This window comes from Callithrix jacchus, chromosome 3 (genome assembly GCF_049354715.1).
Source record: "Callithrix jacchus isolate 240 chromosome 3, calJac240_pri, whole genome shotgun sequence".
NCBI classification, from domain to species: Eukaryota; Metazoa; Chordata; class Mammalia; order Primates; family Cebidae; genus Callithrix; species Callithrix jacchus.
In genome coordinates, this window is record NC_133504.1 from 65,306,586 (window position 1) to 65,319,970 (window position 13,385).

The 13,385-nt window shown below is 30.2% G+C and overlaps 1 long non-coding RNA gene across 1 annotated transcript in view; it reads right to left on the reverse strand.

Annotated features, from left to right (window-relative positions):
* Positions 1-326: 326 nt before the first annotated feature.
* The window catches only part of LOC108590912 (uncharacterized), an 83,824-nt gene continuing 70,765 nt past the window's right edge, over positions 327-13,385 (reverse strand). The window contains exon 3 of the long non-coding RNA XR_001910637.4: positions 327-632. This is a non-coding gene — a long non-coding RNA (uncharacterized LOC108590912). The remainder of the gene's footprint in view (positions 633-13,385) is intronic.

Genomic DNA, 13,385 nt, shown 5'->3' on the forward strand with positions numbered 1-13,385 from the left:
ATCATCCTCTATAAAATGTTGCTGTCAAGAAATCTATTATCAACATGAACTTCTTATCCTTTTATTTACATACTCAAATAATTTATATTATTTTTAATTATTGTTCTCAGAAATAACAATTACATGAGTATTACAATTTCTTGCCTAAGTTATGCATTTAGAAAATTTTTAGATATTTTTAATCTCTCAATTTCTGTTTTCTACTCTTATTTTTAAACTCTGTATCTCTTACTATATTTTGTACTATTCCTATTTGATTTTATGTACCTTCAAATTAATTTTTTTTCTGAAGCTTATTTACTAAAAATTATCTTTATTGTCTCTGATTATCTGATTATCTAGTTAATTTTTATTTTGTTCTGATTATTTTTCTTCAGGTTAATGTCTTTTTCTTTTGGAGGTAAGTATTATTGATGATTTCTTGTTGTAGTTTAGTGATAGTAAGATTTTCCAATACTTCCTTTAATCTCAATTTTATCTTTGCCATTAACCCCACAAGGTACTGGTCCCATGCTGGCAAGGATTAGGACAATTACTCTTGTATTCTTGGTTTTACGCTGATTATTTGTCACCTGGTTTAGTTGATGATGTCGCCCGTGGGTTTTTTCCATTACTTCTTCTACCTCCTCTGCCTGGTGTTTGGTGGAGATCCAGACATAAATGAAAGAAAACAAGTTATATATATAGATAGACAGACAGACAGATAAGATAGATAAATAGATACGTATTTGCATATATACTTAACCATAGTTTGCTGCTGACAGTCTCTCCAATTTATCTTATTTAATTTTCTCATAGTCAGCAAGCTATACTGTGTAATGATAAAATAATCCAACTGTCAGGCACTACTAAGCAAAATATAGTATAACTAATATCTCAATATACTTGGCCCTATATATTACATGAAAATAAATGAGTAAAACACTTTGGGTTGGTCCCTGTTTTGGTAATACGTTATTTATTAAATAATGTGATAAAAATTAAGTAAAGTAGGTTTTTTTTCTCAGAGAAGATATTTATTTCTAATGAAGTAGCAAAATAAATGTGTATAGATTGAATTAATTTATCTCCCTTTAGGTTTAAATAAGAAATAGACACTTTTTTTTTGGCTTATTCCTATTTCTCCTGGCTTATTTATATTCTAATTCCTCTGGTTTATACAATTATTCACTTTGATTGTTTCATATATCTTATCTTTTCTGGTAGCCTAAAAGCAAAACTATTTTCATGATCTAATCAGCATTTGTGGTACTTTCTTATTATCGTACTTGCTTAGCACAAACTTGATGCTGATTCTACTCTTCATTCTTCAGGACAAAACAAGTGGACAAAAATATCTGGGAATTGGCTCTAAGACATGGTTAAATGACACCAAAATGGGCCTTGTGCTCTTAATCTATAAAATGGGAATGATAGAAATAGCAAGTCTGTAATCACTGCTATATGAAAATCATGAGTTTTATGAGTGCTTCTTGGAATACCTAGTGTAGAAAACATATTGGTGTGTTTATCTTTGAATACTTAAAACAATTTTGACAATAAGAGGTATATATTTATTAGTTATCATAGTATGTATAACTGTAAATAGTTTATGTGTATTAGTTATTACAATATACATATTATACATATACACGTATTATAACAAATTCATATAAATAGTAGTTTATATGTATTAGTAATTATAAGAAGCCTAGTATAATAAGAATAGAAACATAAAGAAACTAAGAGTTCTATAATACACATAGTAATTAATAAATGTGAAAATACTATTTTTAGTATTTTATACTATTTGTATATGTATTCATTGCTATATAATTCTTAGTTTATATAAATACCTTTATTCTGTATATTTTAAATTACATATTTAGTAGCCTAATATGTTTCTGGTTTGCGGAAAACAAGGAAAATTATCTTCCTTCAATGATTATAAGTGTGCATTTCTTCATCCAGAGAGGCTGAAAGGCAAGATCTTAACACGATATTTTATGGAAAATTATTTCTTCAAAATATTCCTACAACAGAATAATTTTTCTCTCTCATTATATATTTAATATAAAATTGTTTGAACAACAGTATTAAATTATCAGTTCAAGTTCTCAGGTGTAACAAGATACACATTTCTTTCTTAGACAATAAAATACAAATATACAGTAAAACATTTATTAAAATGAAAGTTTTGTGATATTTAGACATTGATATCTCAGCTTTTCACTAGCATATTATTTAAAGAAAAGCATTCACTTTTTCACAAGTTATTTCCTTGTTCCTGAAAATGACAAAATTCTGTTTCTCACTATTTCCGTCTAAAAATTTGAACAGGTTACTTTTTTCTGCAAAATGCTACAAAACACAATACACAATAATGTTGTTATAGTTACTATATGTTAGTATAAAAATTTGATTAATTTTCTTAATAATTGTGTGCTTATTTTTCATACCTATTTATGCTATAATTCTAAAGTTAAGAGCTGACTACTCTCTTGATAATGGAGAAAACTTTCAACACACAAAAACAAAATTTTTATTGTCCTTTAAATAGGTTCTCAGAAGAGGATTAGAAAAAGGCAACACATCAAAAAGTTAAGAGACAGAAACAGCTTTTTTGTTGCCGGTAAATTTTATGAGACCTTAAGTTATTCAACTGGCAAGTCTCATGCCTTTGAGCATCTCAGTGAAGACTGTCAGAAATCATCAAAATTCAGCACAACAGAGTAAAAGCTAATAGCCTTTTTGTTATACCAAAACTAAAAGGATTGGTAAGACTCAAAATGAATGCTATTACTGAAAATCTTCTTTTATCTAATTCTTTGTGCAGTGAGTGAAAATTGAACAAATACATACCCTTTTCATGGTGTTAAAATGAATTCCGACACTATTAAACAAATATTCTGTGGTCTTAAGACCTCCTCAATACTTTCATCACAAGTAGTATTATTAGAATATCCTATGTGACTCAATCCATAATATTCTGGCTATCATAATTTGATTATTTTCTGTGAAACAAAAATAAGCCACTCTATTTTTAAAAAACCACTGTACTATGATGAAGAAGGAATTTTTGAGTGGTTACTATATTAGAGAATTTTGTAGTGCAATCATCCTTTGACAATTTCTAACATAATTAGTATTTATCTTTTTCTAGAAGTTCTTAAGCAACAAAAGCAATAAATAGAAAATACAGGGCATCAAAGATATAAAATATATTCATATATCTCAAGAAATGCAAGCAATAAAAGGGCTGTGGTATAATCTATATTTTTTGTTTGTTGACAACTAATGCAAAATTCCAAACAATAATGAAGCAACTACAGATTTGAGGGAAATAGTACATTAGAAAGTGTAGCCAAGTGAGCCTTATTAGAAAAAAGTTTTCTCCTTTGGAATTATGTTACATTTTAAGTAATCATTATGATATTCAACCATAAATTTATACATTTGTTTATTTATTTAACATATATTTTTTGATTACTAAATATAGCACAGGCACTATTACAGGTGCTTGTGCTAATTAACAACCAGTTTGCTAGAATGTGAGAAGTTCCATAGAAAATACTTCTTGGGCTCTATACTCACTACCTGGGTGATGGATTCAGTCATACTCCAAACCCGAGCATTATGCAATATGCCCCCATAACAAACCCTCACATATACCCTCATATCTACAATAAAAGTGGAAATTTAAAAAAAACAAATAAAAAGCAAACACTTAATCATACTGAATATATCACCTAAAACAAAACTAAGTGATTTTATTTTAGAAAAATAATTTAGAAATAAGGGAAGAGTGGAGATTAGAATAAAACTTATGGTGTTCAGTCAGAATCAAAAGCACCAGTATGCACTTAAGTTTACTTTTTTCCTGTTAGATAGAAAAGGAAAAGAATATGTAGTTATATGAAGAAACATAGATGCACATGTTTATGTATGAATGTGTGTATATTTGTTTTAACCACTGAGACCTAGAAGCAATGACATTTTAATAGCAATCAGCACATCTGGCATTCAAACCTTCGATTCACTCTTTTCTTCTTTAAAAGGAAACAGATCTTTGGATCAAGGCCTGATTTTAGGTACATGGGGCAGAAAGAACAAGATGAGTCTGAGACATCTGTTGCGGTTAAGAAATAAAGGAGGCTTCAACTAATGATGAACACATGCCAAAAAACATAGGCGCTAACTAGAAGTGGCTCTCAGTGACCCAAACTGAGATAAATTGATCAAGAACATAAATAATGATGGCAATAGATTATTAAGATCACAAATACAAGTGCATAATTGGATAAGTAAGAAAGGGGGGACAAAGGAAAGCTTTTCCACACAGTAGACTTCTAATCAATAAATAGAGAAAGAATAGTGGAAATAGAATCTCATTACTTGGCAAGTACCATATAATTGTCTCGGACAAGTCTGCTAAAATTAGAATATACAATTATGAGAAACAAGATATTTACATAATCTCCAAATATCTCCCCCAAAATACTGATTTTAAAAAGAGTAAAGTTAAAGTGGAGAAATCTGGCAGACAATATCTCATTCCAGTGATCAGAGCTAACGTCAACAATATTAGGACATGATCTTATTATGTGCCTCCTGATATGATGCACTGAGAAGGGCAACCTCTGTATTGTGATATTCTTGTCAAAATATATTGTATGCATTTAACCATGAGGAAATAGTAGAAAAATAAATACTTCAGAATAATATACAAAAAAAAAAAAGTATCAAGGGCGTGAAAGACAAAAGAAAAACTGAATTTTCTTAGAATAGAGAAAACTAGAGAAATGTAGGAACTAAATGCAATACGTGATCCTAATTTAAAGGTCATTAGTGTAACCATGAATAAAATATGTAAATAAGGTCTGTAGGTTAGTAACTAATTCCATATCAATTTCCTAATGTTAGTCACTGTACTCTTAGGTACAGTGTTAAGAAGCTGGATAAAGAATATATAGGAATTCTTGGAATTTTTTTCTATAAGCTTGAAGGTAGCTCAGAATGAAACTTTTAAAATAAAATGAATAAAAAAGAAAAACAATAGTATTAATCTTCCGAAATATGAAATTCCTGGTCCTTCCCTGAGGACTTTTATATTAGTACTTATGAGGAAATGTGTTCTCTTTCTGGGTCCACAAGGGGTATAGTTTTAAGGGCAAGAACTTCCCAGTACCATGCCCCCCTCCCATCTCTCTCTATCCAGGAGATGTAACAGTCTGTGTTTTAATTTTCGCAGGCTTGGGAAGAATAAAATAGTCAATCACTCCAGCGGAAGTTCAAAGGAACTCTTTTCATTGGCCAGAGAACTTGGAGAAGGTAGGAGTTCCTTCCAGGTTGAATGTCCTTTTCTTCCACACCCCTTCAGACTCCATGGTTTGGATTCCCTTTCACACAGTCTCTCTCTCTCTCTCTCTCTCTCTCTCTCTCTCTCTCTCTCTCTCTCTCTCTCTCTCTCTCTCTCTCTCTCTGTCTCATGTGGAAGTTCTCTCTCTTCTTCTCCTTTATTTCTCTTTCTCTACCTAAATAAATTCACTTTCTGCACAAACTCTGTTTGGGGTTCAGTATTTACTGTGGGAGCACACCTGGTCCCCTCTCCCATTCTTGAGAGAGCAGGAAACTAAGAACCTTGGAGAAACGTCCTCTCACGGGAGCCGAGGGCACCCCTGAACCTCTGAACCCTAACATTTAGATATAAAATAAATGTAAACAATTAAGCAAAGAAAAATAGTTATGAAAGTTATCGCTATTTCTGGATAAATTATGTTCTACAATAGCACATAACTGGTGGTAGCTTGGAGTCATAGAAGACCTCTGTTAGAAAATGAAATGTAAAGTGATAACTTAAATATGGAGAGGAATCAAGGAATCATTTGATTGACAAGCCAAACCATGAAGCTTACAAGACAAGATGTTACCTTATGCAAAACCCTGACATGGGGAAAACTGTTTCAAGAATGGAAAGCACCCTGCCTCATTAAGAGTGAGGGGCTTGAATAGTGCCTCTGGATGTAGACAGCAGAGCAGAGCTTTAGTATCCTGGAGATTTGTAGCTGTACTCCACAAGTAACTCAAAGATTTAAGACAGAGGAGGGAAAGAACTTTAGTTACATTACAAAACAGAAAATTAAGAAAGAAAAAACGGATAGAAAAGTAAAAGTAACATATTATTATTATTATATTGGTTTACTATTGGTTTATATCTAATTCGTTTTCCTGTGATTTCTTATACATATATATCTCTGCCTCTTAAACCAAGAATAATTTTCATAGGAACAAGAATAAACGCAAGGAAGCCAATGAGAAAACGATTAAAGTGAAGGGACAAGAAGGTAGAAATTTTGTTCAAAATAATAAAAGATATATTAAGATATATGCAAGTTTGAAGAAAAGAGCTACGGATAGATAGGGTTTGGGCATTTTAGAAGATAAAAATCAGTGGGAACACCAGGTGAAGTAAACAAACAAACATACACAATCTGGGAAGCAGAGAAAATAACAAAATTCTACTCAAAACTGTATGGATTTCAGTTGTGTATAAAACAATCCACATTAGATATTAAGTAAGTGGATGACTATGCAAAGCCATTACTGAGAGAAGATACCAGAATTGGAAATATTCTGAGGAGACGTTACCATGCAAATGGCCTTTAAACCCACGAAAATGCTTGAGAACTCTCGGGGAAAGCGTGAGTAAGTAGAGATAAAAGAAAATACTCAGCTAAGGTGGGTTGAAGACAGTGATTGGAAATATTGAGGGAGACTTTCTATTATTGTTCGTTTGATTTCTTTCAAAGAAAGAATACAAAGTAAGGTAATAACTGAAGGGCAATGGTAGGTCGATGTAAACTTTTAACAAAAAGGGATTTATTCATTAATAATGAGAATGATAAAACTAGATTGAGAGGGAGAGCTACGGGACAGAATTTTGATAGAAGAAAGTTCTGATATGGAATGGAGGGAAAAAATAGTATTTCATGTAGACAAGCTGTAAAACTTCTATTGATGCTCTTCTTTTCTGATTAATTCTATTTACTTAATATTGGGAGATCCCATCAATTTAGCATAAGACGTGGTAATTTGTAGATGGTTATTGTTATGAATCTGGTGGGAGTGATTGCATTGGGAAACTAAAATAGAATGATTGGCACTGTTGAGTATAGTTCTAAGATTTGTAATTAATTGAAATCATCCTGTTAGTTACAACATGGATGAGCCTGGAGGACATTATGTTAAATGAAATAAGACAGGCACAGAGAGTGAAAAAGCACATGTTCTAACTTATATTTGGAAGCTAAAAAAAAGGGGGGGGTTATAAAAGCAAGTAGAATTGTGGTTATCAGAGGCTAGAAAGGGTGGGGATAAGAAGAGGATAAAAAGAGTTTGGTAAACAAAGTTAACTTTGTTAGAAAGTTAGAGCTAGATGTGTGGAATAGCTCTAGTGTTCTGTAGCACTGTAGGGTGAATTAGGTTAACAATAATTTGGTGAATATTTTAGAAAACCTACCAGACAGAATTTTAAATATCCACAACACAAGGAAATGACAAATGTACAAGGTGATGAATATGCTAATTGCCCTGATTTGGTTATTTCACATTGTATACATGTATCAAAATATCACTCTGTATCCCATAAGTATGTATAATTATGTTAACTAAAAAAAAGAAAAATAGGATTCAAAATATAATCAATGTTCAACAAATTCTTGTTTAATAAAGACAAAGCAGCTATTGAAAATGACTTGTAGGTCTGAATTTAAATTAAAATAATGTAGCTTAATTATGTCATTTTTTCCCCAAACTTGTTAAGCTTTTTGGATGCTAGCCCATAAAAAACAAAAAATTGGAATCATATTGTTTACTCCAATAACCTAGTCTAAATCACGCTTCTAGAGAGAAGTGGTAAAGACCTATATTGTTATTATTTTAGATACTTATCCCCTGAAGGAAATATTAGGGAAAAAGAAACCTGGGCCACAATGAAAATGAGAGTAGTTTAAATAGGAAAAGGAAGAATCAAAGAGGTTATTGAAAATGCCATGTACTAAGCATAATTTAAACAGAAGAAAACATATATATTTTCACCTAGGATTAGTAATTCAAGACAATTGTATTGCAATTTTATTGGATCCTGGGTTCTATAAAATGCTAAGTAAAAAAAGAAGAAAAAGACTTGATATATTACTTGACAAAAATTTTAATAAAAACGTATCTAGTAAGTACCTAGAAATATATAAATAATAACAGCTTTATCCAATAAGTATTGAGTGACTATTGTATATCTTATCTCATTTATCTTCACATTATTTTTGTTGGATACATATTACTAATTTGATGTGTAACTTACAATAAGGTAATGTCACTAAAAGAAATTAGATAGCCTGATTAAGATTTTACATTCATTCTTTAAGTGACAAATATGTAGTGAGAACACAATTTCTCTTGTTATATCAAACTACCTACTAAACAACAATAGAAGTTTGGTTGTTTAATTGCATATACTTTATCTTAATTCCCAAAATATATTGACATGGAGGGGTAATTTTTGTTGGTATTTGATGTGGTTAGAATTAAGAATTTAAAACTTATTGGTATAAACGTATACCTAATTTAAATCATTTAAGCTATCTGTTAGGCTAGCTAATACGCGCTTGAATGTATTACTTTTGAGAAATTATGTGTCTCCCCACATCCTCCTCATTCCACTTCACAAATTATGTTTCTTTTTAATTTATGAAGATAAATGTAATGCTCCATTATAATACTGTTTTTCTGGTACAAAGTTGACATAGACAATGCTAAAATACATGTGATGCCATTTACAGTAGCAATTCAAATTAAAAGAGAAAAGTGTCTTCAAGTAAACCATCTTCAAGTAAGCATTTGCCATTTATTTCTTCTAGCAAATATTTCTATGTATCCTAAAAATTAAAGGGGATACACATTGAGTAAGACTTTAGAATACTCAGAATATTGTAATAGAATAATATATCTTTCATATGTTTTCCTGCCATTTCAGTATCTAGGAATTGTCCTAATCCTTAAAAGAGATCATTAGCTAGCCACTAAAGCCATTTTCTCAGAAGAAAAGCTGTTAAAACTGACAGCTACATTTTTTAACACTACACATACGGACAACTCCGAGTTTTAGTACATTGGATTTGTAATCTCTCTGTTATTTAGAAGAGGTGCTGTACAGGTGAAGGTCTCATTATGTTAACCTTTCTTAGTATATCAGCTAATTTATTCTTGTATCATTTCTAGAGAAAGGAAAACAGCAAGACATCATCAGAGAATAAAAAAAGGAATGATAAAAATGAGTTAAATCATTTAAAATAGCAGTTTATTTTTCAGAAAAGAATTTTAAGCCTTTAAATATTTATAAAGAACAATGGAAACTTTTGAACAACAGTCATGAAAATATAAAATACAGATCTGATAAAAATTCCTCTGCCCATTTTATCAAATATGTTTAGATTGGAAATAAATGGGGAGTTTGTTTCATAGCTCTCCTGGGCTGGAGGTAAAAAAAGTTTCTATTCCTTAGGAAATGGAATAAAATAAATTGGTTACAATGAAGCATTGAAATTCATTCATCCATAGCATTCTAAAACAGGAATTAGCTTAGAAAGGTTATCAAAAGACCAAAATTATCTGAGTTTGGTGGAGATAAAAAAGCAAGACAAAATATATTTTTTCAAGTAGTGTTCAAATGGGTAAAGTACAGAAAGAGAAAAATGGTTGCATTTCTATGCATTGAAAATTCTTATTTGATTTTCTTTTTAGCTCGTTGTTTCAAATGGCCCACTTAAATTTACTGACTCTATACCAGATAAATTAATCTCACTCTTCACACTGCTATTCCTCCAGTTTCTTGCCTCAATTTATTCCAGAATGACATTCTACCTTTATTCAATAAGTACTCAAAGGGATGTGTTATGTGCATGGCATTCAGCTAACCATTAATTGGACAAGACAAACTAATTAAAGGATATCTTTCCTGCTTTCTTAAAGTTTGCAGTTTAATTATCTTGATATTTCAAGCCTCCATTCTCTTACATTTTCACCAATTTTTCATATTTTTTGAGTCTCTGAAAAGTTTTGATACTAAATTCCATTATTTTTATATTAGCTAACCTCTCATCAGCTTTCTAACTCAATTTATCTCATGGATATTGACTTGCAACCATGTTTTCCACTCTGAAAACAACTAAGAAGTATACAACCATTCTTACATTTGAATAAATAAAATTTTAGTCTAAATGATAAAAGGAGTCTATATAGGTAAATTCATTATAAGTTAGGAAGAACTAGTGGAATGAAAAGTTTGAAAAATGGCATAGTACATGACTATGAAAGAACACAGAGTTAAAACTTATCCAGAAGATTCAGTAAATATATATGGCTTCCTTAATATCCAAATAATTTTAGAAATTCCCCTCCAATTTCCATATTTCCATGGCATTCTATTATCATCTTTATTTTATTTTCTTTTATATTTTGTTTTACTTTCCCTTCTTGTTGAAGTATTTCCTAGAAACAGAAATCTTCATAATGTTTATGACTGATTTAACATCAAAGTTATCATATAATATGAGCTAGACTATGTTATCTAGCAATTTATCAATTGCAGAAATTTCAACCAATTATAATTTAGAAAAAGTAAGTTGGAGGAATAACAAAACTAATATTCAGATACATGCAGCTTAATACATGTTTGTGTAACTATTTTAACTTATTCAAAAATTATAGTTGCATATATCAATGATCGTAGTCACTGTAATCATCACTATAATTCACAGGGGTAAGCAAATTATTTCTATAAAGGCCAAGATAGCAAATATTTTAGGAGCGTGTGTGTGTGTAAACTTTTGAAAGTTGTTTTGAATAAGTAGTAAAATTATTATGACTCACAATGTCAGTAAATTATTTATTTCTATAAATGGCAAGACAGTAAATACTTTGGCTTTGGGAACCTTATAGAAGTCTCTGTCACAACTACTAAACCCTGTTGTAACAGGAAAGTACACAATATGCAAACGAATGGACGTGGTAACAATATTATACTTTATTCTTGGACACAAATGTTAAATTTTGCTAACTTTATCTTATGAACTATTATTCTTCTGTTGATATTTTTCTATTGTTCAAAAAATTTAAAAACATTCTTAGCTTGAAAGTTGTACAAAAACAGGCAATAGGACAGATTCAGTCTATGGGCCACAGTGTGCTAACCCCTGTGATTCAACTATAAATATTTCAGTATATATCTGCTAATAGCAAGAGCAATGTCCTACATATACACAAGAAAATTATCACAAGTGGCAGTTAACAACATTTTAATCATGCATATAGTACAGAAATGTAATACCTTCAAAAAAATTCAAATGATTTCCAGTAAATCTATTGTGTATTGGTTCATCCCCAGAAGACCATTTCATTCAGTGTGGTTTACATATTTTCAGACATTTTCCAAAGCAATCATGTAAGTTTATTTTTAAAATGTATTTTTACATATATTACTGATAAATCATTTAAAAGTAAATGTGTAAATGATAGTTCTGCAATTCATTCACTCTCCTTAATAAGAAACATGATGGGGACAAAGAAGGCAGATTTTTTGGTAAACATACAACTGTCTAACCTCTTGGCAAACAAACTAATACGTTTACAGGAAGAAATATCTTACCTACAGAATGCTTTTAGCAGAATGTATGTGTTGTGGTTTTTTTTTCTAGGATTGTTTATAATAAAACTTAAATCTCTTTGACTCATGGGGCATAGTGTCCTGGATCATCTAAAGACAAAATGAGATATCTCATGATCTAAATATCTACTCCGTGTAAGTGAGATGACTACACATCTTATTCAGAATCATCACTTATTATTCTTGGTCAAAGTACATCGGATGTGGGAGGAAAGAACCAAAGGATTCTCACAGTGCTATTTGACCTTACCTTGACCACCTGTACCTCACAATAACTTTATCCTTAAAATTATTAGTTAGGTTTGCATAAGATCTCTGATGCATGTGAATATGATTTGATAATTGAATAATCTGTGTAGTGTTATCCACAATAAGGTATTTTTATTTTTCAATTTAATATTCATTGGAAATAGTGATTCAGCACACATTAATCTTTATTATTCCTTTAACTCTTAGATATGTCATATTTAGCCATTTTCTATTGGTGGATATTCAATCTACTTAATGAGATTTTTGACTATTTTTATAAAGCTATAATAGACATCCCATGGCATTTTATATGTAGATGTGTTAGTATTTGTCTAAGACAGATCATGAGTTAAGGAAATGTGCTTATAAGTTATTCACATTGAAAAATTTAATAGATATCATAAATTTTCATCTAAAGTGGTATTAAATTATAGATGTCAATTTGATATTATTAAACTTTTAATTCTTTTGCTAAAATAATGGATTGAAAGTATAATTTTATGAAATTTTATGTACCACAGAAAGAAGTATAAACTGATACGACTGATTTGAAAAAAAAAAAAGTTAGTCTGTAATTAAATAAGTGTCCACATATCTTTGTTCCTAAAATTAACTGGATAGTTATATGCTATACATAAATTTAAGCATATATTCTTGAGAGCCTATGTTGAAGAATATTCATATTGACTTTGCTCCTAAGGACCCAAATGCTAAAATAACACAAATGTATATAAAGAATAAAATAGAAAATTCTCATCTATATAAAATAATCCAATACTATAGAGCAGAGAAAATAAATAAAGTACAACTGCTTGCAACAACAGTACTGTCATTTATAAACATATGTCAAACAAAAAGAGTATGGAACAAAATAATACAAAAAAGAGTATTTTATATTAATTATCAAAGCAGGCCAAAAAGCTAAGGTATGTTGTTCAGAGATGCATACATGGTATACTTTTTGAAGCACAGCAAAAAATTATACATAAAACTTAGGGTGAGATGGGCTTCTTTTAGGAAGGGACACTTGGGAGAGGCTGGGGCACTGAAATACTCTAATTCCTAGCCTAGTTTAGTTTACTTGGGTTAGCTTTAAACCTTGAATATATTTTTAAACCTTGAATATATTTGGGCTTCACAAATGTGTTTCATTCATGCTTTTGCATCTCAAAATTAAAGTTTCTATTAAGTTTAATTTGTTTTACTTGATTATTGAAAAATTTTAATTTAAAATTTTTAATTAAATTAGTTTAAATAAATAAGTACGGTCTTTAGTACTACTCTTTTAATTCTTCCAGTAAGTACTTATTCATACATTTTTCTCAGTTTCCTATTGAGATATTTTACTCTTCTAAATTATTTATAGATTTTCATTACATAGTTTACATATTGTCTCCTAGTTAGTAAGAAAAAAATGTAGTAAAACTAGTTTGCTTGG